This window comes from Vicugna pacos, chromosome 8 (assembly GCF_048564905.1).
Source record: "Vicugna pacos chromosome 8, VicPac4, whole genome shotgun sequence".
Lineage (NCBI taxonomy): Eukaryota > Metazoa > Chordata > Mammalia > Artiodactyla > Camelidae > Vicugna > Vicugna pacos.
In genome coordinates, this window is record NC_132994.1 from 31,519,177 (window position 1) to 31,544,376 (window position 25,200).

At 39.5% G+C, this 25,200-nt stretch overlaps 2 long non-coding RNA genes across 5 annotated transcripts in view; one reads left to right on the forward strand and one right to left on the reverse strand.

Moving 5' to 3' along the window:
* The first annotated feature begins 3,426 nt into the window (after nucleotides 1–3,426).
* LOC140697858 (uncharacterized) lies at nucleotides 3,427–9,137 on the forward strand. 3 transcript variants are annotated; one of them, XR_012075232.1, is made up of 5 exons: nucleotides 3,427–3,565; nucleotides 3,776–3,873; nucleotides 4,215–4,335; nucleotides 5,838–5,962; nucleotides 8,930–9,137. It is a non-coding gene; the product is annotated as an uncharacterized lncRNA (long non-coding RNA). The 3 variants fall into 3 exon arrangements; XR_012075231.1 differs by having other exon boundaries at nucleotides 3,556–3,645; XR_012075233.1 differs by lacking the exon at nucleotides 8,930–9,137 and adding an exon at nucleotides 6,105–6,688 and having other exon boundaries at nucleotides 3,556–3,645.
* A 9,821-nt stretch (nucleotides 9,138–18,958) lies between these two features.
* LOC140697685 (uncharacterized) overlaps nucleotides 18,959–25,200 on the reverse strand; it is a 35,365-nt gene continuing 29,123 nt past the window's right edge. For both annotated transcript variants that reach the window (XR_012074899.1, XR_012074898.1), the window contains exon 3: nucleotides 18,959–19,268. This is a non-coding gene — a long non-coding RNA (uncharacterized lncRNA). The remainder of the gene's footprint in view (nucleotides 19,269–25,200) is intronic.

Genomic DNA, 25,200 nt, shown 5'->3' on the forward strand with positions numbered 1-25,200 from the left:
CCCACAGGCATCTTTTTACATGCAAACATTTAGAATCCAACTCTTTATCTTCCACCCAAACCTACTTCTCTTCCCATAATTTCTCTCTTGGCAAATGTCTCACCATCTACTCAATCATCCAACTTAATCTGGAAGCATCCTCTCATTCCTCTCTTCTGATCAATTACCCGGCCCACCCTTTCCTCTCTGTTTCATTATCAAGGTTCAGGACTTGGTCATTTCTCCCTTGAATTACTGTAAAGGTCTATTCCAGTCTGTTCTTTCTGATCAATTTTCCAATATGCAACCAGAAAGATTTTTCTAAGAAAAAAAAATCGTATCTAACAAAGTCATCCCACCACTTCCTTCCCAATGCTGCAAAGCTTTTTGCTTCACTTCATGTTGAAATCTAAACTCTTTGTCCTGACTTGCTAGTACACCTCTTTCTTATTGTCTCTCCAGTTGGTTTTCCAGCTCACACATACCCTCTGCTCTGCCAACTTGGATTCACTGTAGTTTCATGAACCAGCCATGCCCTTCCAACAACTGTACTGGACGCATACTCTTCACTGACTGTGGAGTGTCTTCTCCCCAGCTTGGCAGGGTGCATCGGGGTTGCCAACTTGTCTTACCTGCTTGAAGAGGAAGGGCTGAAGAGGAGGCCTGGATCTTATATCTCTCACTCCAGTGCTCCTAGCAGTTCTGAATAAAACAAAACTCAGTACATAAGCTGAGCTCTAATTTTTAAATTTCACCCTGCTTGTAGGAGTTATTTCAAACTTGCTATATGATTAAAGCATGCTTTATTTCGTCTTCTGGTGTTAGTTTTGTTAATTTCTATACTTAACAGGTTCTTTTCTGACAGAAACAAATGAAATGTTTCTTCCCAGGCCCAATTCCTAACCGACACACTTAAATTGTCTGTCAGTGGTCAGCTACACTCTCTTCTACAGGATCCCAACCACTGACTGAATTGTTCAGATTTTTTCTTTACCATTCTGACCATAGTATAAAAACTTAGCGGCTTGCTAATCAAACCAGTGAAAAGACAGGTTATAAACCGTCAAACAGAATAAAAACAAGTCTTTGTGAAGATTTTGTTCCAAGAGAATTAACATTTTAAGTTCTTCTGCTTTTCTTGATAACTGACACTGTGCCTCGACTTATTTTGTGGATAATGAACAAAACCTCCCACACATGACTGTTTCTGCTCACTCACTTGCCTGGCTCCCCCTCTCTCTGTGAGTGCCACAAGGGAGGCACCATGTCTGTCTTTTCACCACCGTACCTCCAGCACCAAGCCTTACCCGCAGTTGGCTCTTAAAAAACATTTTTTAATGAATGTTGAAATCTCTAGTTTTTGTATTATCTTCTAAAAGCCTGATACTTACACGCATACAAGACACAGTTAATCTGCCAAAGATGAGAGAAAATGTCACACAAGGTCACAAAACTTGTACTGGGCCAACTCTTTATCATGAAATGCCAAAAAGTAATTTTTTCCACCAATATTATGTCATTCAAAGCTTAACTCTTATACACAGCTTGTTGAAAGTTTTGCAATTCAAAGTAAGCTTTTGGTCAGTCGTAGCCAGTTTGCTAAATGAACCTAGGACGAGTTTAGTACTGATTAAACTTGGCAAGTATCTTTATGGAAAGCAAAGCACAACAAAGTGATTTCCATTTCTAAGTCTAAGTCAGGGAAGCAAAAGACAAACTTCTCAAGAATGACTCCACCTATAACCACACAAACGCTGGGTTCAGAAGTATCCCCTAACCCAAACAGATTTTTCAACAAGAAACTTTCCCAGTATTATAAGTTTTCCTACTGCAGTTTCTTCATTAGTGATCATTCATCAGGAAGTCATACCACATCAAGGGATGCCCATAATAGACTCAATATTCTCCATTTAATATCATTTAGGCAAGCCATTGTCTTCACATTCATGGTTGTTCAAAAAGAAGAGAGTCTTTTTCAATATGTGCATCTGGTTAGGAGAGAATAGGATAAACCCCAAGTTACAAAAAGGGACATTTTTGTTTCCTGATTCAGCACAAGGAGAGCCAGAATCTGCAAGTCCTGAGTTTCCCCTGGTGTGGGACCCCAGAGTCCAAACCCTGATACAGACATGGGTATTGCAAAACCAGAATGATATATCCTGCTAAGGTAGCAATGCTCGGAATGGTCAGAATAAATTCGATCTTGCTGGGAAATGTCCCTTTGTTTTGTAATAAAGCTGGAATGACTTCCCAACCAAGATGCTTCCAATGAAGAAAAACACGGACTTGCCAGTTTTCCAAACGCAGGAAGAACACAAGTCAGACAATGTTTATACAAACGAATCCAGTGAACGGGGGGCTCTGTGAACAATAAACATTTATTTTATTCTGCATGTTTAATATGGGAAAAGAATACGTTGAAAGTTGGCCAAACATGGTCAGTATTAGTCTCCGCCGAGTTCCTAAGTCTTGTGTTGAGAATGTTCTCCAACATTTTTTTCTATTCTATTCCAAAATGGACTAATAGTAGGCAAACAGAAAAAAGTGAGGGAAAACTAAAATGGCATAAAAATCCACATTTACTGTGAAACTTACGTGATGCCATTTCCTTTTCCCAATTCTGCTGTCTAAATTCTAATCTCAAACATCAATTGCTCTCAAGACTCACCTAGATGTCACCTCCAGCACTTCATATGCTCAGATACGTACCCATATTCTGCCTTATATGACTGTCACATGTGTACTCACACTTCAGAGCTCCAGGAAGATGTCCTTAGTTACCTCTGCAACACCTCAAATCATTCCTTATCAATGGAATCCAACTTTCCAAATCCCTTATATTTTTCAAATTTGTGAGCATTTGATCATACAATAACTCGCATAAATCATACTAAACTTGTATAAATAATGAAGCTTATGCTGAATATAGAAATTTAGTAATATTGTTAATGTAAAGTGATTTACATAAATAAATATAATTAACATGAAAATGGCACAAATTATTTTTTCTTTTTATCTTATTGGTTCCCAGTGTCTATAACAAGCATTTCTGCTGCTGATCTTTCCTGCTACCATGTACTATTTAACTGTCATGGTCATTTTCATACATTGTAATTGTTACATAAGTTAAGTATCTTCCCCATAACATCTGGGTGGGGTTCTCCTTATTATGAATCCCTCTGCTGTCACTACTCTAAGTATTTTATCCAAGCCTCATTTTTTATTTGGTTTGTCCTTTGATTCCAAATACCTAATGACTCCTATCCTTTAATTCAGTGGTAAACAGTTGAGTTTTAAAGAACATAAGGCAAAAGAAACTGGGGCCTTTGCATGATAGAGGTGGCAGAGGGGACTGTTTGATGACTATTCTGAAACAGGAGGCCCAGGTAAGTGGTGATGTCACAAAGAAAGGGAAATGGAAAGGAGTTAAGAAGAGGAACACTGGACCCCCAGGAGCAGATATAATAAGGGCTAAAATTATGAGAGTCTTGCTGGTGGAAGATGTGTCATAATCTGTATGCCTCTGGACATCACATTTGCTGGAGTCCCAGCTGGAGGCGGGACTAAAGCACAGCTACAAGAGCAGGTACTGGGAGGAAGAGCCTGCCAGCTGTGGGGCCATCCCCTAAGAAGGGTGGCCGTGGAGTCAACTCAGACCTGCGGCAGGTTAGAACCAGTGGCTGAAAGTCAGGTTTAGCAATTAGGAAGGGCAAGGCTGAGGAACTCTCTGGGTGGGGGCTGTGCTTATTTTCCAGCAATGATATAGTCAGATTCAAGGAGGTCTTTCTGTATTTAGAGGGACCCTCCTGAATGGCCAAAGGTTCAGAGATCTTCAGTCACAACACAGGACTGAAGTGCAAATTAGAAACCAGAATACACCTCCAACCACACAAGGTAAGGGGCTGTGTTAGAAGGTGAGGGAGGGGACTGTGATGCAATGCACACACACGAGCAGCCAGATACACCATAAACCCACCGGAAAGAGGAAACTGGCGCCAGCCCCAGCCCCCACAGGGCGGATGGAGTTCTGAGTTTTCTTTCACTCCAGTTAATGGGCAGGACTATGATTACAGGACCATTTGTACCTGTGTTGCATGACTCAGGAACAGGCAGGTATAAACATAGGAAAGGAAGGTAGGAGTTTGATCTAGACTTTAGACAGTCCTGTTGTCCCCAAGAGCCTGAAGTGCTGGCAAACTCCAATGTCCTATTCATGTCATGTTTCTGCTCTACAGAAGCTTTCCTGAAATTCACTACACACAGTGGGCACTTGAGAAGAGATCGCCATTTCTACCACCACCATTATTGTCACTACTGTTACTATTTCCTCCAGGGGATCACCTCAGCAGCTGCATGGTAACTTTTCAGCTCACTTAAAATGTCATCCACCTGCTCACAATTGATTGACATTGTTTTTTTTTAAGGGATTTCACCATAAAATTAGACACAACTTTCTAAACAGCACATAATTTAGAGGCTTAGCAAAATCCTGTGAATATTTAAAGTATAAATGGGTTGGATCAGTTCAGATGCTTTGGGCTGAAATAGGAGAAAATCAATCTCCAACTGGCTTAAACAATAACGGGAACTGTTTGGCTCATGTGATAAGAAGTCCATAGGGAGAACTGACTTCAGGTGTGGCTTGGTCAAGTGCCTCAATGATATCACTAAGGAATGGCATTTCTATCTTCCCTTCTTTCTTGCCTTTTGAGGTTGGCTTCTGTCTGAGGCAAGCCTGCCAGAGTTGCTAGGCTACAAACATATTTATTTATGTGCAGCAGGGAAGAGAATATCTTGCCTCAGCATTCTAGAAAATGTCTGGCACTTTCCTGTGAATGGATCATCTTCAGGACCTGCCCACTCAGGAACCAATCATTTTGTTGATTGACTAAGAGGTCATGTGCTTGACCCTGGATCCTGGGGTAATGCCTGTTTTCCCAGAACCATATGAATTCTAAAATGGAAATTGGAGCTATTGGGAAGGAGGAAGGAGGACGGAGGAAGGGAAGAATGGATACTGAAACCTATCAATAAGGGTCCTAAGATGCAAACAAGAAATCAACTCTTGTTAAGGAAAGGAACTGATTAAAAGGCACTAAGTAGCTCAACAAACTATCAGAAAAGCTGGCAAACCAAGCTGGGAAAAGTGCACATACTAATTTGCTGAGGCACATCAACAAAATACCGTAAACTTGCAGCTTGAACAAAACAAAACAAACAAGAAACCCTTCTTGTCTCAAAGTTCTTGAGGCTAGAAGTCTGAAATGAAGGTGTCAGCAGGGCTGGTTCCTTCTGAGGGCTGTGAGTGTGAACTGGCTCCATGCCTCCCTCCCAGCTTCTGGTGGTTTGCTGGTAATCTGTGGAGTTCCTTGGCTTGTAAATGAACCACCCTGATCTCTGCCTTCATGCTCACACCATGTTCTCTGTGTGTGCACGCCTGTCTCTGTGCCCAAATTTCCCCTATTTATAAGGACACAGTCATATTGAATAGGACCCATCCTAATGACCTTACCTTAACCTGATCATCTGCAAAGACCCTAATTACAAAGTCTCATTCACAGGTATGGGGGGTTAGGCGTCAAGATCTTTTAGGGGACCCAATTCAACTGATAACAGTGCAAAATTCAACTCACACCATGGCCATCAGATGGTTAGGTACCACTGTGGCACCTCAGCCACCGGATACTTGATGCTGCTTCTGTTGGCTCTGGTGGCCCCTGAAGATGTCTCTGCCTCACAGCATCCCTGCCTCATGCCAGCTCCTTGACATCAGGGTGTGGAGCGAGAGAGCATTGGGCCCCTTCCCCCTCCCTTACCCTCCCCCAAGATTCACAAAATTCCATGTTTTCCCAACACAGGAAAGTCTTCAGTCGCTGGGCAGCCAAAACTGAAAACTAGACACTACAGGTGGCAACCAACAAACCACCATGCAGCAAACGTGGATTCTTTCCTGTTTTTGTATAAAGACAGGATTGGGGAAAAGGTATGTACTGGGTTCTAAAGGGACCCAGAAATCTGATTCTGATAGAGTGAAAAGCAGCAGAAATAGTAAGCTGGAAAGCCAAAGACAAACTTCTGTGCTGCAGTTTGTCCTTGAGGTGAATCCGTTTATCTTCCTCTATCAGCAGAGGCAAAGAAGCTGTGTTTGGTGGTTCTTTGATGCTGAGTGGGGCACAGGAGCAGGCATGCTGAGGGGTGAGGGTCTCTGCTGATGGCACCGCAGAGGAGGAGCAGAGCCCAGTCAGTCCTGGTACCTGCACCTGGGAAACTCACGGGACATCTTGATTACCAGAGTCTACCCCTGACCCATGCGCTTTTGAAACAGCACTAAGAAGCCTGTGTCTCTGAGATAAGCCTACTCCACGATGGGCTGACTTTCATGTCCTAATGACTATGAGTCATTTCCTTGTGATAACTCTTTACGTGTCCACCTACCTCACTTACACGGTTGTCGCTATCTGGAAGTTAGAGGATATCTCGTTTACCATAGTGTTTTCAGTGCCTAGGATGGTATCTGGCACATTTGGATGCTCAGCGAATGTTGGATGAATTAGCAGACGGATGAATCAAAAACATTGTGCATGTCTTGATTTTGAGGGTGAGGCAGGGACAGGAGATGTTATTAAGTAACTTCAAAGGCTTTCAGTTTGAGAAGGTTTCGTCAGAGCCATTCTACTATGATCCATGACTGTGCCTTATTTTCATCACAACCACGGTACGTAGTAAAATAGTGGTCAACAAACAGAGGTCGATGGGTATGCACTTGCTCTTCCAGAAATGCAGGACTCACTGGGACCTGTGTTTGCATCTCATCAGAGGTTTCCTAACATTGAGGGATTTACAGTTACTTCTGTTCCTTCTCCAATGAGAAACTCTAGAAACTAGCAGAGATTTTGCCAACAGAGTCTCCCAAATTAAACCTCCAACAGAAATTTTACCAACAGATTTTGCCAACTTATACCTTCCTAGCGTGACCTTGAACAAAGTTTTCACTATATCCTTTCCAGATTGTTATTTATTGGTATGTTTTTTTAACTCAGATCCTGGAAATCAAATAAATAATAACAACAACAACAAAGAAATAAAATGATTTAAAATCTGAAGTGAGAAGAGAATTTGAAATGTTTTAGTTTATGTTGTATTTGACTCTGAAAATGCATTAGCTGAGCCTTTTGAATTTGATTTCCCTCATAGTTCTAGAAGCAAACAAGAATTAATTTCAAACAAAAATCTGCCTTATTTGTATAATACAAGTTTGAACTTAGTTAGAAAAAACATGTTTTTTAAATTAAATTTCCTTTGAAAAACAAAGGCTTAAGTTACGGGGGAAATGTTTTGGAAAACTTGAGGTTTCAAGAAACAAAACTTGAAGGAAAATAAAAATGGTTTTAGGGCTTTCTGAAAATTCCCTAATACTGCTCTGCCCCCTTCCCCCCACGCATAATAGGAACTGGTCTAAACCCTAGCATGGAAATGGACCCTCTTTGGCAGTGCCAATAAAGCGTTAATTCTCTTTTTATTATTATGTTGATACTTCTCTTCTCTGTTTATAATTTTCAATTAAGATGCCAGTGACTTGATACTGCAAGATTTAAAATTTCAGCTATTTGCTTCTCAGTGTAGAGCAAGTGCATTTGAATGGCCAGTAATAATCAGAAGTATACAAACTGAATACTTCCACCCTTTGTTATCCTAAATTAGTCATAGGAAATTTTTTTATATTTGAAAAACAAAATACCTGATCTGTAATTTTTCCAAAAACTGTATTTTAAAATGTTTATTTAGACAGCACATTACTAAGTGCTAACTACGTATATGGCGTCCTGTTAGGCACATGCCCAAGGAGAAAGTTTTAAAAGATAGTCCTACACATCCCTTTACTCATATATTACCTCAGACCCAGCTCCTAGGCTTCTAGAATAATTTTCTACTTCATTTTTGTGAAAGTGTCTTGTATCACAGCTATGATCATTCTATTCTAAAAATCTTCCATTCATCAGTGTCAGTGCATAAATGTTCTATGTTACCACAGCAGCCTTTAATCAACAGACCCGCCACATCCTCACTAGCTTATAGTAATCACTTATCTTTCTTATTATTAAGTCTCATGACAGTCTGGGGAGGGGCAGTAAACTCAGTTTGGCCAGGAAGGTAACAGAACCTCTGAAATAAAAAAATAACAGGAAGTGGCAGGTCTTTGGCAAACTCGGGAGTACGTGCTCTGCCTAAAGACGTTTAAGTTCATTGAAGATCATGATCCTAGCCTGACAGAATATAGCTGTTGAGTAGCTTTCATCTGAGGATTCTTAGTTTCTCTCTTAACATTTTGGACAATAAGACAACATAGACTGCCCTCCTTCTAAAACACAAACACAAAGATTGGCGGTCAGTTGCTTCCTCCTGACTATGGTAAAAATAAGTACCACAAAATGTTTGCTGATGAGAGTGCTGTTAACTAAGATAATAAAAATGCTAATAGCTGAAAAGTGGTTTTCATTACCGGACTGACGGGGCCATTTAGCATACTGAATTCCCAGGAACCCTTGTGATTGTAATAAACAATAAATGAAAGAACAATACAAAGTAATTGAGAGCCCCTGTGGGTAAATTGTTGCTCTGTGTACTTACTAAGACTCGTTAGACACGGTGTTTATTTTCTATAGTGTTGACTCCAAATTTAACCCAAAGCCCTTCAAATTGTTATCCCTCCAATTCAGCCCAAATTCAGAAGAAACGCTCAATTTACCACCACAGAGAAGGAGTCAATCTCGAAAGAATAATGGGGAAGAACACCAGCGGCTTTAAACAAATCTTACAAACACAATTTAGCACAGACACAGAACAGGAAGAGAAAATAAAGACTGACTAATCGCCAGCGGACCAGCGTGTGCCCCGAAGCCTTCAATCTGGAAATTATTAATTCCTATTTTTTTCTCTCACCTCCCCAAAGGTTCAGTGAGTACACTGATGTCTGGAGTAAAATCTGCCCAAGATGCATTTTCACTACAGCATCTGGTTCTCGGGGAACACCATTCCTGCTTTCTTGCTGCCTGTAACCTTTCGTCTGAAGTATTGTTCTGGCAGCCAAAGATGTGTCTGAATTACTTTGTGTTTTCAGGCATCCCACTTTCTCTTTGTTCATAAAATCTGCAACCTGACGGTGGGGATGTTTGAAATATGTTTCCTGAGTCCATACGTTTGGAGGGAGGGTAATGAAACGATTCACTTTAGATCCACCCATATTTCACGTTCTCATCCCACCCAGAGACTGGGGTTTCCTTTTGTCAAACGGTCTGTAGCTAAAACCACAAACCCTCTGGTAATCAGTGAAACTGTGTCTTTGTCTGATGAATGAGGTAGCTATTAGCACGGTTCTTCTGTGAAAGTAACACAAAATGCAGCAAATATAAAAAGGAAAGCCCACAGAGTTTTTAAGAGCAAAAGCACTCAAGTTTCACAAATACTTTAGACTTAATGACACTTTTATTGGCATCAAACCTAGATGCTCTGATATATTAAAAAACATCGTTTAAAGCAGTCATTATAAGAAGAATATGAAGAGTCCAAAATACGTATCTCACAATAAACCTCTTGCTTTACTGAGCCAGAACTAAATATGTCACATAATATAAATAAGATAAAACCACAATCAGTGGTCTTCCTCCTCCAAGCGGAGGTGACTTCTCAAAATGGCATGGCCTAGTTACACCATTTTCAGTGTTAAGGATCATGTGGAAGAGGGCAGCCACAATGATTAACGTTTTCCAAAGAATGTTCTGTAAATCCTTGTAGCAACAATTTCTCTATTTCAATGCTAGGCTGTGGGAGGGTTACTGATGGTTCAGTATTTATTTTTTATTCTCAGTTGGTTCATTCCATTTTTTCAAATATAGAGCATTTAGGAAACATCCTATAGCAATTTAATGAAAGTAGCTAGATCCATCAGCTTCACACTGATTAATATGTGAACCTGGATATTTAATTAGCCTTTATGACTCTTTAAATGATGAAGTACTTTTCTAACCATTTGAGGGAACCCTAAGTAAAGGTGTATGTTCTCAGAGGGAGAATCTGATCTGCATAATACTGTGCACATCCATCCTCTTGATAAACCACTATGAGTAGTGTGGTGAGGCAGATATCTGTGGGTGATGTTTGTTATAGATAAATATTAAGCTAAAATTTATCTTCAAAGGCTTGTATGTTAATCAGCTATTCAAGAAAAAGAACTGCATTGACTTTTTTTTTTTTGCATTGACTTTAAAAAGATTACATCTCTCAAAGCACTTTAGCAAACCAGGAAATAATACTCTATTAAAATTAAAAAAAAACCTCACTCCATCTTTGATGATAAGATTGAGAACCTTCAATGTCAGTTTTACTCAGTCATTTTACGAAATGATTAGAGCAAAGCAGCAGGTTAGGCTTAACTTCATGAGTAGCTAATGCTTGTCCAGCACTTTCACTTACCCCATGTGAACACCATGCATGTAAAGGAACGTGGGCTCAAAAATTTAAGTGATGTCCTTTAAGGTCGTTGACAATAATAGAAGGAAATGGGATTGAAATCCCTATGTTCTGAGTCCAAAGCTTAGGGGATGGCCTTTTGAACAGTGGTTTCAATGACCCACAAAAGAAATAGATACACAGTTATTCATATTCAAATTGTTTTACTAATTAATGCTTATCCTCATTATATGTAAGCCACTTCTGTTTTAAAGTTGTGTGTGTGTATTCAACCTGGTTACCACCTACATCTAAATTGCTTTCCCAACCAGTGGATCACAATTCACGAATGGGCTATGACCACACTTTGAAAAGCTATGCCACAGGGTCGTTCATTGCAGGGCTGTCTCACGCAGCCTATGCAGTTGTGAAGGGCTCCATGCTCAGAGGTGGCTCTTGTTTTAACGCTCTCATGTTGTCATCTGAAACTCTTAATGCTAATTTAATCTTTGAAATTATATTTTGGAAGTGAAGTCCAATGATCCCAATGGAGGATGAACTTGAGGAGAGAGAGGTGCAATCTGTATGTCTGCTGGTCCTTGCTCCTCATTCACATACCTCATTCACGATGCCCTGTGAGCACAGAGTTCTGGTAAATCCACATTGGGCAGGAATTCAGTGAGACTCAAAGTGAGTACTTGGTAAGTGTGCTATGTTCATGACTGAGTAAGCGGGGCTGCTGACAGCCTGGAGAGGCCATGCTTTCAATCTAAACCTGAACGTGCTTCAAATGAGAATCAAGGCAATGACATTCTAAGAAATACAAATTACTGAGTAGCCTTATCATATCCTTTCTTACTCATATCACTTCCCTGTATTAGCCAACCACTTATGCTGAAAATGACGACATAGAAGGAAAAGAAAAGATAGGGCAATCCAGAGTGCCTTTTCTTGTCAGTCTGTCCTTAATCATTACTGGGGCAGAGAATGAGTGTCGGAAGAAAGTGTGTCAAGAAATGTAATACAAATAGATGATTTAGTTTTGTGTAGTATATCTGATGTTCTGGTAAGAGTGAAATACATAAGCATGGATTACTTATGAAATACAAATTGTGTAATTTTGGTGAGTCTGCATATGAGTTAAATGCTATTATATTTGCATTTAAAACTGTCATTGCACAGAAGAAAGAAGAATGACAAAATTCACACAATTTAAATTTTCTTTTCTTAGAACGTTAAATAGCAAACAAAAAGCCATGACAAGTCGAGAGAGTGAGAGATCACCGAAGAAATCAAAAAGCTTTTTAGTACTTTTTATGGCACAGTTTTCCTGGTTTTTGAAAATGGGGTCTGGCATTTTCATTTTGCTCTGGGACCTGCAAATTATGTAGCTGGATACAGTGGGCTGAATGGTGGGCCCCCCTGCTCCCAAATGGTATGTCCATGTCCTAGTCTCTGGAACCTGTGACTATTACCTTATATGGCAAATGAATAAATATTACCTTATTGGCAAAAGAGTAAATGTTACCAATTATGGCAAAAGATGTGATTAAGTCAAGGATCTTGAGAGGAGAAGTCCATGCTGGACCATCCAGGTGGGCTCTCAGTCCCAAAATGCAATCAATCCTTATAAGACAGATACACAGAGATGAGAAGGAGGCAGTGGGACCATAGATTGGGATGATGTAGCCAAAGCCAAGGAGTGCCTGGGGCCACCAGAAGCTGGAAGACAAATGGATCAGACACCTTAATTTTAGCCTTCTTGTTTGCAGAACAGTGAGAGAAGAAATGTCTGTTGCTGTAAGCCATCCAGTTTGTGGTCATTCGCTCGCCCTAGGAAACTAACACCCTGACTGTTTCATTAAACTTCTTTTCTCAGATAAGACATGTGGACCTTGCCCTAGAGGAGCCTGGAGGTCTCTTCCTTCTCTAGATGTGGTAGCTCTTTATCATGCTCCACCATGAGGGATGTTTCTAATAATTTCACACACGAGTTCTCCCCCTTCTCTTGGCTGTGGGTTCTAAACTCCTTGAGAATAAAGAGACTGTCTCAGTGCCCACACCCCCTAGACCATCTTGAACAATGCTAGTGTCATAGAAAATCCTCAGTGGATCCCTATTGATTGACCACAGGCTTGAAATACTGATGAGGTTTTTATTTTATTTTTATTTTATTCTATTTAACACTTAGAGGACTTATGCTAGGGAACTAATCTCTCATCCCTACATGAAACAGAGAAAACTTTAAAATTTAATGTCAGACAGATGTTTTATTTTTACAAAGTGGCTGTTATACAGAAGCCTAGAAGTGATTTAAATCCAAAATGTCTAATAACCTTATTTTTGCTCTTAAAGAAGGCCAGTCCCAGCTAGCACGTGCACCAGAGGCCTTTCTTCTGCTGTGTCCGATACTGTTGCTCTGATTACAGGTGGTGGAATTTAACACACATAGGGGAGGTATTTTGGGACAAGGGCTTTTCCATATACTTTGAATGACAACTTGGAATGGAGAGTGTACACAACTTGGAATGGAGTGCACAGTAGATACGATATACAAGTCTTGTTTAAAGTATACATGGACATTAATTTTAATTGTGTGGAATTCAATTTTTAAAAAAAATTTTGGATGATGGTCTAAATTAAATTTAGTCCAGCAAGTATTTATTGAATGTCTCTTCTGGGAGACACCCTTACTAATCAGTTGTGGGGTGTACAGAAATGAGTAAGATGCAGTTCCTATCCCGAAGTGACTGACTCTCTAGTAGAGTCAAGCAATTACATAAGTAACTTCAATCTGGTGACTAGGTCTATTAAGATACACACACACACACACACACATGTACATGTACACATACATGCCAAAGGTGTGCCAAGGAAGAAGATTAATTCTGAGAGGAATGACTGGGGATGGCTTCATTAGAGATTGTGATATTTGGGCCACATCTCCATGAATGGAAATTTTGTCACTAGCCAAACAATTTTAGGGGAAGGGTATTTGGGGAAGAGACCTCACACAAGCCAAGAGAATTTAAGCACTGTGGTCTCTACATGGCCTTACTAGTATTTTGATGTTTCTAGGAGCTGTGTGGAAGGGGAAGACATGGTAGGAGATGTGACTTAAAAAGGTGTTCAAATGCAATCACTCAGAGCCTTAAGCACTGGGCTAAGAAGAGCGGCTTTATCCTGCAGGATGTGAGAAATGTTACAGGTTTGTGAGCAAAAGAAACATGTAACCCAACCTTTGTGACATGGTAATGAGGTGTGGGTTGAAGAGATAAGGGTTTAGTTGTAAAGGGAGCTATTACAGAGATCTAATGGAGAGATTACGACAGCATGGATTTGGAAGGTAGCTTGGGAAACAGAAGGAGAGATAAAGTTGTTTGAGAGATAATTAAAAAGTAGAATCAACAAGATTTAGTGACTGATGAGATATGAGTGTAGAATGGCGTTAAAGATAAGTCCAATAAAAGTGTCCGGGGAGCAGGGAGGTTTAAATGAAGTATGCAGGAAACATAGAAGGTGCAGTTCTGGAAAAAAGCTCTTCAGTAGAGTGTAGGTTTAGGACATAGTGATTTGGAATTCCCAGTAAGGATTTAGAATCAGAGCTCAGGAGAGGTAAAACTTGGAGTCTCAGTGTGGAGACTGTGCTTGAAGCCACAAGAGAGGAGGCGAGACCAGGAAGAAAGTAGAGTCAGAGGAAAGGAAGGGAAAAAAGGGAGAGGGGTTTCATGGTAGTAAATTGACCCTGGCATCTCTGCACCACAATATCCCTGAAATCCAGAGGAAAAAAATTTTTTCTTTAGTCAGGTTTTTAAAATAAGAATTTATGTAGTAAAATTCCCCTGTTAATGTGTACAGTCCTATGAGTTTCAGTGGTTACATACAGTTGTGCACCCATCACCAGAATCAAGATCTAGAACATTTCCATTCCTCTTCAAAAATTCCCGTATGCCCTTTAATAGTTAACATCTCCCCCTACCCCAGCCCCTGGGAAACAACTAGTCAGTTTTCTAACCCTGTATTTTCGTTTTTCTAGAATGTCCTATGGATGGAATCATACTAACATGTAACCTTCTGAGTTTGGCTTCCTTTACTAAAGTGTAATGCACTTGAGATTCACTCAAGTTGTTATGAGCATCAGTAGTTCATTCCTTTGACTGGTGAGCAGCATTCTCTTTGTGATATCGCACAGTTTGTTTATCCATTCACCAGTTGATGTACAACTGGGTTGCTCCCAGTTTGTTGATTATGAATGAAGCTACTATAAACATTTGCATACAGATGTTTATGGAAGCATAGTTTTCTTTTTTTGGGGGGGTGGGGTTAATACTTAAGAGTAGGACTGCTGGATAGTATGGCAGGTGTATATTTATAAGAAACTGCCAAGTTGTTTTCCAAAGTGGCTGTACCATTTTGCATTTTCGCCGGTAGTGAATGAGAATTCTATTGCTCTGCATGCTTGTCAGCACTTGGTCTTGTCATTGTTGTTATTATTATTATCCATTAGGTGTGGGTGATATCCTTGTGGTTAATTTTTTGGGGTGTGTTGGAATATGTGCACTTATCTGGGAAAAGGGTCCAAACACCATCAGATTCTTAAGGGTCCATGAACTTGAAAGTAAAGAATCATCAAATTACATGTTGGAGAATGAAGAGGAGTCAGAAGAGCACACTGAGAAGATTGGAGAAGGGTTTTAGAATGGAGGGTCTGCAGTGCCAAGGGGAGAAGGAAGCCTGTAATGTGAACTAAGAAAAGGACGCCGTGCTCAGCAAGGGAAGATTCCTGCTGGTCTCTGAGACGCTGTTTCAGGGAGTAGAAGGGAGGAGAGGTGGAAAATAGGAGTGCACTGGTTTAAAGCAGAAATGAAAGGAAGAAAACAGAGGCAGCATGTGCAGACCATTTCTCTAAATATGAGCATCAAGGACAATCCAAGCTAATCCCCGTTGCTAGAAAAGTCACTTACAGGGGGCCCTTGAGGAGGTAATTTTGATATCAATGAGCAATGTTACCGGTAGTAAATATCTGTTTAAAAAACGTGGTTCTTCAACGTGCACTTGATTTTACTGGCATTTACTTGCGTAAGTTTTCCCGAGAAGTAAATTCACTCTACCACTGATGCCACTAACTTGGCTGGAAAGAACTTTTGGGCACATAGAGTGTTATTGTGGCTGAAAGAGCTTTCCCCAAGTACATGTCCAAGGGTTTTACGACATGCAAGCGTGTGCTGTCAGGAAATTTTACAAGTCAGCTGACGCGTGCTGCAGCGCCACAATCATTACCCTTTCCCGACTGCGTGCTGCTGAGTACAGCCTCGGCTCATCTATCTGGGCATTTTCCCCCAGACACAGAAAAGATGAGTACACTGAAATAAGAAGGAAATCAACATGTGGTCAGTCAGGATTCACCACTATACTTTCCGTTGCTGCTCAGATTACGAGAAAAGTTGTGGAAGGAGAAGGGGACAAAGGTTTAGTAAAACTTAGACATCTGCGTTTAGAGAACAGTCTTCTTAGTCATGAGGTATGATTTGAATATTAAAATGACCCATTCCTGAGTCTGTCTCTTTCTCTTTGAGCACACTGAAGAAACTAGGAAGCAGAAAACACATAAATTGCACTCTCCCTTACCATCTCAACTCAATTTCTCTCTTTCTCTTTCTTATACACACACCCCCTGCCTACATGTGTTGATTCATGCTAGCTCAATATTCAGTCCTCCAATATTCTTATCTGCAGCTGGGCCAGGCAGACCATGGGATTAGGGCTGTGAGTAGCTCGTCCTCCTCTATTTCATCTCTAAGGGGACTAGGATAAGAATATCACATTCATGCTGTTAGAAGACTGGAGAGCTCACCTAACGCCTACTTCCTCCCCTTTACCTGTCTTAGATTCTAGATTCACAATTCCCACTAGAATTCTTTACATGTCCATGCTATACCTTAGACCAGATCACAAAATTGGTTATTGCAACAACTGTGGTCCTGTGGAAAGAACATAGGATGTGGAATTAAAAGAGCTGGGTTTGAAATATTAGCCATGCCACTAGGACCAAGGTCCTAATTCTTCCGGTCTCAGGATTTTCATCAACGAGATGGAAACAAATAGCCGCTGATTCATACTTCATCTTGTACTGGGCATTCAAACAATGTTGTGAAAGTTCATGTGAACTCTGGAGATTCAACAGTTACTGGGCTTCGCTATTTGCCGTATTCACTCTGACAAACTGACAGTCTTGGCTTTACTCTGACTCCTCCTCCTCCTCCTTGGGAGCTGCCACCAGAGCAGCTCTTACCTAGAAAGCCTAGCCCCCTTTCTTCCTTGCCATGCCTTCCTCCCATCTTCTGGAAATAGACTTAAAGTCACATTGCAAGCTGTACTTACTAATGTAGACATCTTTACAGCAGATGCCTTACCGTATTTGCTGGGATGTGTGGTTCATACTTTTCTTTCCTCCACTTTATCATTATGAGTGAAGGATCATCTTTTTAAAATAGCCCCTCCCCTGCACCATTTACTACTCCTTTCCCTTAGGGCACCAGTTTTAGCCAGTTGGTGGGATGTCCTTGAATGGAGAATTTAGGGAAACATTAGTGGAAGTAACCCCCCCCACCCCTGGCCACGAGGAGGTGAATCACAGTTCCAGCTTCCTGATACACTCAGGGCAGACAGTTATTTTCCTGAGCTGGGCACTCCAAAAACATTCAACCATTTGCTCAACCATTTTCTAATAATATTCCATCTGGATTTACCTGATATTGAATTAAGGCGTTAAACAAAAAAGCTTATGCGAAGGAAAGCTCTTATCATTGCAGGATTTTAGACAAAGCACTACACAGACTGGTGGAAGCAGAAAACTTGTCAAGGTGCATGATAGATAAGATAAGTTAGCTTATGAGAAGCCAGGACCTAAGATAATGTCAACACAAGTCATGTTTTTTTCTTGCAGAATTGGAGCTACAAACTGCCCTTTGCCTGTAAGAATATATCCCACTCATATTAATGTGAATGGTATGCTTGGGCCAAGGACAAATGTAACCCCTTAGGATTTCAAAACTGGGTGAAGACTTTGAAATAATGGTTGAAGAATTGGTCTATGTTGATTATCACATGAGTTAGAGACTATGATCTCTTCTTGCTTCAAAGTTCCTTGGAGGATTGATGTGGGTTATGTTTGTGTTCTCTGATCTGCACTATGTCAAAAAAAAATGTTGAAAGTAGAATGAAGATAGAGTGATTATACACAAAAAATTCTGTTACTCTTGCCTTTTAATAGACAAAATTCGGTGTATTTCTTTTTTTAAAACCATGATTTGATAAACCGTATTTGTATGCACAAACTGTATTTGTATGCAGAGTCCAGTAGATTAAAAAAATTGGTAAATATGTATGATTTTGACTTTTGTGAGTGCCGCGCCTGCTGCATGACACTCACTTGCTCACTTGGCCTTTCTCTCTGATGTTTGTGCTATCTCTAATCCCAGTTGGAGGGCAAGAGTGAACAGGCCCCTAAAAGAAGGTCTAGAGAGATGGAATAAATTCTAACTTCTCTCAGATCTTTAACAATTTTCTTTTCTCATTTTATCTATTTGTAAAGTCTCCAAATTTCTCTGGGATTAGCTTAGCCCCGGCAGAATCAGTACCAGCCCATGGTACCCCTTAGAGGCATGACATTCTAGTCCGAGGATTTAGAAAGGCAAACTGACCCTAGACAGGTGAGCAAGTTGGCTTTTTCCTGGTTATCTATGTTGGGAAGACTTTTATTTTGGATATTTGGTTACTTTTTAATTAAAATGGTGATTTACTTTATCTGCTTACACTCACCTTCCAAAAGAAAGGTGCCCAGGGTTTTCAGCTTCACAGCTGAACCATTCTGCAGGAACTTCATTCACCAGTCAAGCTTATTTTGAGTGTTGTTAGCCAGCATGGTGGTCACCATGGAGCTGTGATGTTAAATCCCTACCACCCTGGCTTTGCCAGAAAACAACAGGCTATTGAATGAAAAATGAATGAATGTCATCATAGAACCTGCTTTCTTAGAAGCCAAGTATCAGGTATAAACCTTAGATCAGAAAACATATAAGTTATAACACTCCTTCACTCCATACACAAAAATATACTCAAAATGGCTTAAAGACTTAAATATAAGACAAGACACAATAAATCTCCTAGAAGAAAACATAGGCAAAACATTCTCGGATATAAATCTTAGCAACTTTCTCCTAGGGCAGTCTACCCAGGCAATGGAAATAAGAGCAAAAATAAACAAGTGGGACCTGATTAAACTTATAAGCTTTTGCACAGCAATGGAAACCACAATCAAAACAAAACGACAACCTACAGAATGGGAGAAAATATTTGCAAATGAAGCAACTGACAAAGGCCTAATTTCTAGAATATATAAACAGCTCATACAACTTAATAACAAAAAAGCAAACAATCCAATCCAAAAATGGGCAGAGGACCTAAACAAGCAATTCTCCAATGAAGACATACAAATAGCCAACAGGCATGTGAAAAAATGCTCAATATCACTAATTATCAGAGAAATGAAAATCAAAGCTACAATGAGGTATCACCTCACACCAGTCAGAATGGCCGTCATTCAAAAGTTCACGAATGATAAAAGCTGGAGAGGGTGTGGAGAAAAGGGAACCCTTCTACACTGTTGGTGGGCATGTAGTTTGGTGCGGCCGTTATGGAAAACAGTATGGAGATTCTCAAAAAACTAAAAATAGACTTACCGTATGATCCAGCAATCCCACTTCTGGGTATATATCCGGAGGGAAGCCAGAAAGAGAAAGAAAATACCACATGATATCACTGATATCACTCATATGTGGAATCTAAAAAAAAAAGAACACTATGAACTCATCTACAAAACAGAAACAGACTCGCAGACATGATAAACAATCTTATGGTTACCAGGGAAAGGGGGTGGGAAGGGATAAATTTGGGAGTTTGAGATTTACAAATGTTAGCCACTATATATAAAAATAGATTTTAAAAAAGTTTCTTCTGTATAGCACAGGGAACCATGTTCAATATCTTGTAATAACCCTTAATAAAAAATATGAAAATGAATATATGTATGTATATGCATGACTGGGACATTGTATTGTACACCAGAAATCGACATATTGTAATTGACTATACTTCAATAAACAATAAATCAATAAAAAAAGAAAACACTATGTATCAGCAATGAAAATAAATACTGTAGGTCATGCATATTCATCTGTATGGGATTAGCTCTATTGAATGAGCCCAAGGCACTTTCCGAAGCTCAGCATAATATGCAAAATCAGTTTCTAGAAAAGGTGATTCATGGGTAAACATATATACATATAGAGCTATGAAATGTTTAATACCCAGTTATCAACAACTCAGGGCAGTCATTTATGGTATGTTTCATGAATGCCAAATAGAAGGAAAAAGTTCACTTTTAAAACCATTAGCCCAATGATAAGATCTTTGAGAATTTCATCCAAAGCACCATTCCTGGCCTATTGAGAGTCTCTTAATGTTTGTGGGAGATAACCTCTTGACTTTCTTTTTCTGCAATATGCCTTGTCTGGTGAACATGGAGTTCAGCAGAAAAAGATAACACCTTCCCTCCAGTGGACTTTGACAAACGACAAGTTCTGAATCTACTGGAACCATTTTATTCTCATCCTAAGAAATCTAAGAGTCAGCATGTTCTTTTAGTTAAATCACTCACTTTTTAATTTTTGCTTAACCTTTGTCATAGCATCATGTTTTTCGGCCACTGGCAGTTTTAGCAAAGATTACAGTATTATAAGGTTAAAATTAATAATGATTTTAATCTTGTGTGGGTTTGTGAGGTTCAGTTAACAATGAATACAGTTGAGCTTTGAATAACATGGATGGGTTGGTGGGGATTAGGGGTGCCAAACCCTTGTGCAGTCGAAAACCTGCATATGACTTGTAGTTTGCCTGGCATATGGGCAGCTCTTCAGTATCTGCAGTTGGGCATCCGGGGAGTTAACTTATAAGGCTTGCACAGTACTTCAGTACTGTATTTATTTTTAAAAATCCATGTATAAGTGGAACTGCGAAGTTCAAACCCTTGTTGCTCAAGGGCCAAATGTCTAAATGACTTTGTGATCTGGAGGTGGGGGAGGCAGTTTTCACATGTGAAGCTAAAATCCCGCAGCTCCCACGGGAGCAGCATATTGAACACATTGGGTAGACTGTGGCACATGTGGTAGAACGTGGGCACTGCACTGACAACCAATCAGTATTCAAATCCCGACCCTGCCCCTTTCTGGCTGAGTTTACCTTTGACAAACGACTCAGTTTTGTTGAATTCCATTTTCTCATCTATTAAAGCAGAGCCACGATTCCTACTTCACTGAGCTGTCCTGATGACCAATGAGATAATGTGGAAAACACAGTGCTGGATACACAGTGCTCAACACGAGCTGGTTTTCCGATCTCTCTGTCTTGAGTCCATGAAAGGGGCTTCAATTATAAAAAGTTCATGATTATCATATGGTTTCAACTACACACTGATCCTGGACCAAAATCTTTGAGAACAGCATGAGAATAAAGTTCAAATTTCCATAGCTTTAAAATGGGTTAATTATTTATGTTAACATGATTGTGAAAACACAATTTCATGGAAACAAAAGTTGTCACTTTAGCAAATAGAATCCAACAACACGTAAAAAAGATTATACATCATGACCAAGTGGGGTTCATCCCAGGGACACAAGGCTGGTTCAACATACGCAAATCAATCAATGTAATACATCACATCAACAAGAGAAATGACAAAAACCACATGATCATCTCAATCGATGCAGAAAAAGCATTTGATAAAATTCAACACCCATTTATGATAAAAACTCTCGCCAAAGTGGGTATAGAGGGAACATATCTCAACATAATAATAGCTATATATGACAAACCTACAGCCAGCATAGTTCTCAACAGTGAAAAACTCAAAAGCTTCCCACTAAAATCTGGGACAAGAGAAGGATGCCCACTATCACCCCTCCTATTCAACATAGTCCTGGAAGTCCTAGCCACAGCAGTTAGGCAAGAGAAAGAAATAAAAGGGATTGAAATTGGGAAAGAAGAGGTAAAAGTGTCATTATATGCTGATGACATGTTACTATATATAGAAAACCCTGAGAGGTCCACACAAAAGCTACTAGAGCTGATTGACGAATTCAGCAAGGTAGCAGGTTACAAAATTAACGTTCAAAAATCAGTGGCATTTCTTTACACTAACGATAAATCAACAGAAAAAGAAAGTAAAGAAACAGTCCCCTTTAAAATAGCACCCAAAGTAATAAAATACCTGGGAATAACTCTAACCAAGGAGGTGAAAGAATTATACACAGAAAACTATAAACCATTGATGAAGGAAATTAAAGAAGACTTTAAAAAATGGAAAGATATTTCATGCTCCTGGATTGGAAGAATCAATATTGTTAAAATGGTCACACTGCCCAAGGCAATCTACAGATTTAATGCAACTCCTATCCAATTACCCAGGACATAGTTCACAGAACTAGAACAAATCATAATAAAATTTATATGGAACCATCAAAGACCTAGAATTGCTAAAGCATTCCTGAAGAGAAAGGAAGAGCCTGGAGGAATAACTCTCCCAGACTTCAGACAATACTATAGAGCTACAGTCATCAAGACAGCATGGTATTGGTACAAAAACACACATATAGACCAATGGAACAGAATAGAGAGCCCAGAAATGAACCCACAAACTTTTGGTCAACTCATCTTTGACAAAGGAGGCAAGAATATATAATGGAATAAAGACAGTCTCTTCAGCAAATGGTGTTGGGAAAACTGGACAGCAGCATGTAAAACAATGGAGCTAGAACACTCCCTTACACCATATACAAAAATCAACTCAAAATGGATTAAAGACTTAAACATAAGACAAGATACAATAAACCTCCTAGAGGAAAACATAGGCAAAACATTATCTGACATACATTTCAAAAATTTTCTCCTAGAAGAAATAAAAGCAAGAATAAACAAATGGGACCTAATGAAACTTACAAGCTTCTGCACAGCAAAGGAAACCAGAAGTAAAACAAGAAGAAAACCTACGGAATGGGAGAAAATTTTTGCAAGTGAAACCGACAAAGGCTTAATCTCCAAAATATATAAGCAGCTCATACGACTCAATAAGAAAAAAATAAACAACCCAATCCAAAAATGGGCAGAAGACCTAAACAAGCAATTCTCCAAGGAAGACATACAAATGATCAAAAAGCACACGAAAAAATGCTCAATATCACTAATAATCAGAGAAATGCAAATCAAAACTACAATGAGGTATCATCTCACACCAGTCAGAATGGCCGTCATTCAAAAATCCACAAATGACAAATGCTGGAGAGGCTGTGGAGAAAGGGGATCCCTCCTACACTGCAGTTTGGTGCAGCCACTGTGGAAAACAGTGTGGAGATTCCTCAAAAGACTAGGAATAGACTTAACATATGACCCAGGAATCCCACTCCTTGGCTTGCATCCAGAAGGAAATCTACTTCAGGATGGCACCTGCACCCCAATGTTCATAGCAGCACTATTTACAATAGCCAAAACATGGAAACAGCCTAAATGTCCATCAACAGGTGACTGGGTAAAGAAGCTGTGGTATATTTATACAATGGAATACTACTCAGTCATAAAAACCGACAACATAATGCCATTTGCAGCAACATGGATGCTCCTAGAGAATGTCATTCTAAGTGAAGTAAGCCAGAAAGAGAAAGAAAAATACCATATGAGATCGCTCATATGTGGAATCTAAAAAACAAAAACAAACAAACAAAAAGCATAAATACAGGACAGAAATAGACTCATGGACAGAGAATACAGACTTGTGGTTACCAGGGGGGTAGAGGGTGGGAAGGGATAGACTGGGATTTCAAAATTGTAGAATAGATAAACAAGATTACACTGTATAGCACAGGGAAATATACACAAAATGTTATGATAAATCACAGAGAAAAAAATGTGACAATGAGTGTGTATATGTCCATGAATGACTGAAAAATTGTGCTGAACACTGGAATTTGACACAACATTGTAAAATGATCATAAATCAATAAAAAATGTTAAAAAAAAAACAACTGAAAGTCAAAACCAAAAAAAAAAAATTGTCACTTTAGAAGGTGACTCTTTCTGGAATCGCATTTCTATTGCTGAGAGAGTCAACCCTTCTAGGCCTTTCACTTCTGTCCAACCAAATAGCTGGGGATATTTGCCTCATAATTTCTTCTGCCACAGCAAACCTATCATTGACAGGAGAAATAACAGCTTCCTCAATCCCTGAACCCTTCCTTTCCTCACTGAAGTGAGATTCATTTGTGTCATGGAGATTGAAGAGGAAAGACAGGTGTACAGAGAAAGTAGTGGTATTACTATCAGCCATGACAAGTGATAAACATTTATTAAGCTATATGCCAAATACTTTGGAAACATCTCTTTTAATCCCCACGACATCCTTATGAAGAAAGGAATATTATCAACTTCATTTACAGATCAAGAAATTAAGGCAAAAAGAGGTTAACTAACTTGTCCAAAGACATCTCTCTAGGAATATTGAGGTGAGAATTTAAAAGCAGGTCATCTGATAGCAGCACTATTTACAATAGCCAAGACAAGGAAACAACCTAAGTTTCCATCGACAGATGACTGGATAAAGAAGTTGTGGTATATTTACAAAATGGAATACTACTCAGCCATAAAAATAATAAAATGATGCCATTTGCAGCAACATGGATGGACCTGGAGACTATCACTCTAAGCAAGACAGAAAGGTAAAGAAAAATATCATATGATATCACTTATATGTGGAATCTAAAAAAAAACACACACACACAAACACACAAACTTATTTATAGAACAGAAACAGACTCACAGGCATAGAAAACAAACTTACAGTTACCAGGGGGGGAAGGGGGTGGGAAGGGATAAACTGGGAGTTCAAGATTAGCAGATACTAACTACTATATGTAAAATAGATAAACAAGTTTATACTGTATAGCACCGGGAACTATAGTCCATACCTAGTAGTAACTTATGTGAAAAAGAATATGGAAATGAATATATACATATGTTCATGTATGAGTGAAGCATTGTGCTGTACACCAGAAATTGACACAACACAGTAAACTGACAATACTTCAATAAAAAATTTATCTATATATCTATATAGATGTATAGATATAAAAGTAGGTCATCTGAATGCAGAACCACAATCTGTAAACCACCACACTGTTGGGAGCCTGACAGCTGTGAATCAAGATAAGGAACAGCTACAGGGGGTGGGGCTGGGGGTCACCAACATGCTTGCCTAGTGGGCCATCTCCCAGCAGGGATGTCCCTGTAGTGGTGAGGTTCCCTGGGGATCCTCATTATCCTTTAAGGAAAGTGAAGGTGGCTATCATATCTACATCTATTACTACATAAATAAAAAGAATAGGATTTGGGAGGGTGATATTTGCAAATATCTGTTTATCCCAGTAAGACTGAAAGGCACACAGGAATCCCTAGAACCTGACTCATGATGTAATAATGGTTAACTGTATTAAATATGAAATAAATGGTATGTGTGGAATCTCTATTGCTTTTCTTGGTTAGGTGGGGAATCTTTGCGTTACTTTGAATCATCTCCTTCGATCACATGTAAAAACAAACAATATGATTAAAAAATGGGCAGAGGATCTGAATAAACATTTTTCCAAAGATACACAAATGCCAACATGAAAA